The sequence below is a fragment of the Juglans microcarpa x Juglans regia genome, chromosome 5D (assembly GCF_004785595.1).
Source record: "Juglans microcarpa x Juglans regia isolate MS1-56 chromosome 5D, Jm3101_v1.0, whole genome shotgun sequence".
Classification (NCBI taxonomy): Eukaryota; Viridiplantae; Streptophyta; class Magnoliopsida; order Fagales; family Juglandaceae; genus Juglans; species Juglans microcarpa x Juglans regia.
In genome coordinates, this window is record NC_054602.1 from 24,608,444 (window position 1) to 24,614,870 (window position 6,427).

The window sequence follows — 6,427 nt, forward strand, 5'->3', positions numbered from 1 at the left end:
GTTCGGATGCATAAACGTTCGAGCGTAAATATGATAAGTTCGAACTATAATCAACGAACGTCAACTTCTCTCATTCGAAAGCCAAACAGTCGGGTTTTCATTCGAACGTTCAATTGGACGTACGAACGTTACTTTTTGTGACAGTTCTCAACTGTCACAAAAAAAGAAAACGTTCGAATGGAAACCAAACGGAACACTTCCAACCGTCACTAAAAAGTGAAGGTTCAACAGTAAATCGTCACCAATTATTTTCTGTGATGTACATTAGGTGACGGTCGTGGTGGCGGTTCAAACCGTCACCAAATATCTTTAGTGACATTTTGGTAATTTTTATTGACGATTTCCTTTGTCACAAAAGAAAAATTGTGTTGTAGTGACCATGCCAAAATTTAGGAGAGAAGGGAAGGATAGAGAGAAAGGTTAAGTAAGATGAGGCACAAACTAAAAAATAAATTAAAAAAAAGAGAGGCTCAAACTAGTGTCTTGAAAGTCTCCCCAATCAGACATAAATGTTGTAGAAAATGCCGCAGTGGCATAAACTCCCCAGGCTCTCTCCAGCCATACTCTCCCATTCCTAACGATGCTATATTTCACAAAGGAAAAACCCATCTGTTCATTCATCAATTGCCTCCCTTGAGCTGTGATCAGCCCACTAATTCCCGTCGAGACTTCTTTTGTTGTTGAGTAAATGGTGCATCCCTATAACAGCAACACATCGATATTCTAATCTTATTGCTTAGCGCACGTACATACAACTTGTGAGATAGATATATAGGTAACTCAGGTTGTTGATTTTTTTTTCTTAGACACTCAGGTTGAATTAGTTCGGTAGTAGTGACAAAGATCGATGCAACCTTCAACCGTAAATGTGCCATTAAGACTTTTACCATCACAACAACTTCTAGGATTGGTAGATGAAAACAAGAAGAATCAATTTCTAGACACCATAAAAGAAGAATTGGTTTCTAACAAGATAGATGAAAACAAGATGATGTTAAAGTAATGCCTAAATGGAAAACAAACTAGCAAAACATGTTCTTGATGGATAAGGTACTCCTACCTCATAGAAAGATCTGGGACTTCCAAAAATGAAATCGATAGATCCTTGGATGAAACATTGTTTGAAATAATGCCTCCCACAGTCATCATTCGTTGTGTCTTGGGCTCCATAAAATCCACATCCATGAAATGTAGCCCTATCACAAGCAATTCAAAGCGCCACTGCTTGCCTTCCAACTATTCCTTGGGGTGGGGAAGGAGCTGTGTTCTTTTAGAAAAAAAAAAAAAAAAAAACATACTAAACGGCAAAAAATGGCACCCAAAGCTAATGTAAACTTCTAGGCTACATCATTATGAATTCAGAAAAGATGGGTTACCTTAAAGCTAATGTTGTAAGCAGTGAAGTTTTGTGCAAAGATGGCAACAGAAGAGCTGTTGGCAGTTCCTCCGGTAGAGTTTGCAGTGCCATTCCATGCTATAGCTATGTTAAGATATCCCTGACCTTGAAATATCAAATTTGACTTGTTGGCATCTACTACCACTTTTTCCCTACCAACATATAAACTTGGTATTCAAGTTTTAATGAATCTGACACATTGTAGCTTCATGCATGACTACACATGAAACTCCTTGTTTCCCTAATCAATTCTGAGGGGCAAAAAAACATAAAGGGGTTGAAGACTTTTGCATGAGATAATGACCTATTGGTACCAAAATCAATAATGATAAGGGTCCTAGAGGGGCTATTCTTAGGAACTGCCTTTGCTGCTTTTTAGACGCTACTAAAATTTGCGCAACCCTTCAAGTCGACTGTAAGAATGAGGGACACTTTGTAGATGTATACGAACCTAGACTGCCATCCTGTTCTTTTCATATTTGCTCTTAGGCTTCTTCCGATGATGGTGGCTCGACACGATATGCAATTCTGCTAGGTACATGCATCTTTGCGTACCAATCGGCGCATGAAGATGACATGGCAGGAGCTTTATTTTTTTAAAAAAAATGAGTTACCGTACTGGAATTTTATCGTTCCTCTCTCCCCTGCAATTCTCTCTCTCTCTCTCTCTATCTCTCTCTCTCTTTCCTCCGCCTCCTTCTTAGAGGTTCCTCGGTGTCTCTCTCTCTGCTTGATCAGCTTGTTGAGTTCCATCGTCACCTTGGCCAAAAGCTCCCCACTCCTCAGTGTCGAATCTGGCAGTTCTGGCAGGTAAGAAGTTTTCTCCCCTGTAGCATCATCCTTCAAATAATTTTCAACACAAGATTACTATGTAAATGGGAAATGACTTTAAATGGAAAAAATCGTTGAACCTTGTTACAAAGAAGAAATGTAACTGTGAAAGTCAGGACGCGGAAAGGGTGATCGAGGTGAATTTTGTTTTTAAACCATATGGGTTAATTTCTCTTTGAATTTGGTTATGACCCTATTCTTCCGGTCTGAAATTAGCATTTGGATTCGCACAATGAGGTTGATTTGTTAAGTATTATATAACATCCAAATATAATTTCTCTCCTGGGTAGCTGCATTCATGCTAGATTTATTGTATATACATAATGCAAAATGGATTTTTTACAAGACTAGATTTATGGTAAAATGGATTGTTGCATTCATTGGACTAGATTTTTTGCAACACTGGATTTTTTGCTAGACTAGATTTCTTTGTGTTGAAACTAGTAAGAAAATAAGTGTAGCACAGGTGTTTGTAAGAATGCATCAAAGAGAAATTATATTTGAATATAAGTGTTCCTCGTCTATTATATTTCCTCAGTACAGTAGCACTACTATTTATAGCAGAAATGTATCATTTACAAGAGAATTATTCTAGAAGGATCTATAATATTCCATATGGAGCAGAGTCAGTTATGGCATGCTGTTGAGAATGATCAGCAGATGAAATGGAGGTGGCATTCTGCTGAGGGCATGCAGCAAATGTAGTGGACTTGGTTTGTGAGGTGTTATCCTCTAAGGCAGGTACACATGGTCCAACATTTTGTCTATGAATTGATGCAAAATGGGTCTTTGGAAATTCAATTGTCTAGTAATAGGTTTGACCATATGAAAGATGGAAGCTTACAAATGTTTTTTAATTAAATAATGCTAATTTCTTTATTTTCCAAATTTAATTGATATGAATAGGACCTTCTCGTGGTTCAGCATTAACTTGGCATAGGTGGATGAAAATTGTTGTGTTTGCAGCAAGGTGAGCTTGTTTGCTATAGTTTTTTTTTTTTTTTCTCTAAATCATTGTATTGGGACTTCTATGTTAACATGTTGGAAAATATTGACCAGATTACAACTCGGTAAAGGAAAGCAAAGAGGTGTGTCTTGAGCGTGAAAATGCTTTGTGTTAAGGCTTTTGAGTTTTAGATTGGATAACATAGTTTAACAGGGTAGGGGACCTGGATGGGACACAACCGGAGGGCGCGGATGGGACACAACTGGAGCGCTTCTTGTAGTTCTGGACTTGGTGTTACAGTCTTGTTGTTGAAGTACCTGAGAAGCTTTGTTGTAATGCTTGAACTTTGTTAGTCAAGTGGTTCGGATTTGGTATTGGGGACTTTGTTAAACTGGGTTGAATACTGTTGGTGTTGTTTGGTTGTTGAAGATCTAGAGTTGGTATTATTAGGTATTTTTGTTGTTATCTTCTTTAAGATTTGGTGTATTTTTGTTGTTATTGAAGCTCCAGATTTGTTATTATAGACTTTGTTATTGACGTTTTAGAGGTTGTGGTGACAAATATTTTGGTTATTGAAGTTACAGTGTTTGTGTTATTAGTGACTTTGGCACTAATGGATTTGGTCCTACTCTCTCAATTAGTTCCAGATTTAGTCTGCTCGATTACAATATGTTTTCGTCAGTGATGTATTTTAGGATTTGTTTCAAAAGACTGAATCTAATGGTATGCATCTCACGTATCCCTCCCATGTATGTCCCCTTATTGTGTTTTTAGTTGTAGCTCGTAGATCAGGTAATATGGGAACAAACAAAGTAATGAGAAATGCACAATATTTGCTTAGATAATGTCAAACAATTTCAATTGTTTAGATGTCAGAGAAAAAGTAACCATAGGAGCAACATTTCATTAAATTAAAGCAAAATATAAAAGGAAGAAATGAGCCACAAATATCATGATACCAAAAATGGGTGGTGAGAAGACCACAATTGAGGTTGAATTTCTAATCTAGTAAAGTATGGTGGCAGACTTACGTGCTTCCTGATTAAAGTGGCTGCGTGGGGCTGAAGCTCCAAATTAATTCATGCATGCAGTGCACACAAAGTTTTAAGAAAGCAAATAGTCATTCACCGGAACTACAGCTAGATTGACCAAAATAAGGTTTATCCTTATCCCCAAACCCTTCATCTGACATCTATACATGAGAGTGAAACCAACATCAAACACCAACACAAATAAAATAAAATAAACACCAAAATCCATCAGCAAGAGGTATTGACATAGTGTACAAACACAACAGTTACTACACAATTTACCACACAAATTACATGATCCAAAAGTCCATTAGATTCCCAACAGCATTCTCATCATTCTCTTGTGAAGCACCATCTCCCTCTTCTTGATCTCATCAATTCTCTTGTGGACCTAGCAATCAAATGACCATAAGTAATAACTTGAAACAAAGCACAGCGCTAAATGCCCGAAACACAATTTTTGAAAGAAATGAACGAATACATATATCAATAAAATTCAGAGAATATGGCATTTGGCAAATCTAACAATGATATCAAATTGATATGGACTAGGAATTAAACCAAATTAAGCAGAAAAAACAGCACTAAAAAAAACCCACCCACATCGCACTTCGGGCAAAGCTAGATCAATAGACAAGTAAGTTGCAAAGACCAAAGTGTGTTTGATTGATTATACCAATGGACAGTTGACGAATCAATAGAATAAATTTCAAAATGCCAGGATATGCAGCACATAGATTGAACCTTCATCCACCTCGCTAAACTCCAAATTAATATCCTTTGAATATTTGTTAAAAAAAAATAGAGAGTGAAAGTAAACGAAAAGGTGTTCAAGAAAATTTGTTGTATAAAAAAAATGCAGCAAATTTTATTGAAACGCTCCCCCTATGACTAGGAGCCAATAAAATACGAGAAAATTTACCCAAGTTGCAATGAAAAGGCTAGCAAGGAAGTCTTCAACATTTCTGGAGAAAAATACATCACATTTGATGGATTAGCAAGAGCCTGTGCAAAGGTAATACTTGCAAATATATATCTCAATGTCCATACAACAAAGAAGCCCAATGATTTTGCTCAAGCACATAAGTTTTTATTTCAAGTAACTTCTCGACAGGGTTGTAGTTCGACAGGGTTAACTTGTCGAGAATAACAACATGTAGCCATTCTTGGTAGAGAAGCAGAGCATAGAAGGAAATTGTGAATTGCGTACACAGTTCTATTCCACATATCCCACCAACGTTTATCTTTGAAAAAGGCATTGCCCCAACGTTTATCCTTGAAAAAGGCATTGCCCGAACGTTTATCTTTGATATTGAACTTGCATAATTGAAAATATAAAACTTCGAACTGCTTTAAAAACCTAAGTAAATACGTACTAGATCAAAAAACCTAAATTCAAAACCTAACTTTTAAAAACCACAAAATCAAAATATATCCACGACAAAAAATTAATCAACTTAAATTTATTGAAACTACTGCTCTGAGAGAGAGAGAGAGAGAGAGAGAGAGATACCTTAGTGAAACCTAAACTGCTGACGAGAATTGACGGGACTTGCAGGGGCACTCCACGGCTTAAGGTTTAGGGTTCATAACAAAAACTGGGAGAGGAGAGAACGAGAATCGATGGAAGAGTAGAAGAGAATGGAGGAGAATGGAGAGGGAGAGAGAAAGAACACGGAGAAGAAACAACCAATGGAAGAGCCTCCCCCAAAACGAACCGTTTTCTGCCCTCCCCCATTTTCGCCTGGCCTTTATCTCCATCATCTCCAAAACATAATCTCCATCCCAAATTAAAACGCACCGTTTCATTAAACGGTACTGGTGGGCAGATTGGTGCACAATCGGTACGCTAAATCGCCTTCATTCGGACTTTTCCAATTAAAACAGTGGGTTTGGGGTGTTGTACTTGTACTTTGTTTTTTTTTATCATGAGCCAACGAGAGTAATTGCTACATTAATTGGTGTGAGATGTACGATATATGTGGGGGACTTTATATGATCGATGTTGGTTGTGAGAAGATGACATGACTCAAAATAGTGGTAGAGGCTAAATAATTTTGCTTAAAGAAGTGATCAAAAGGAGAAAGAGAGAGATGGAGGCAGCAATGAGAAAAGGAAAATTCAAAGATAGGCAGAAATATTGAAAAAAGGAGAATTCAGATGCTGTGCAAAAGCAAATGCAAAATAGCATCAAGTATCAACGATGAAAGCACATAAAGTACA

At 37.2% G+C, this 6,427-nt stretch overlaps 1 pseudogene; it reads right to left on the minus strand.

Moving 5' to 3' along the window:
- Positions 1-453: 453 nt before the first annotated feature.
- Positions 454-1,873, minus strand: LOC121265835 (annotated as a pseudogene).
- Positions 1,874-6,427: the final 4,554 nt, after the last annotated feature.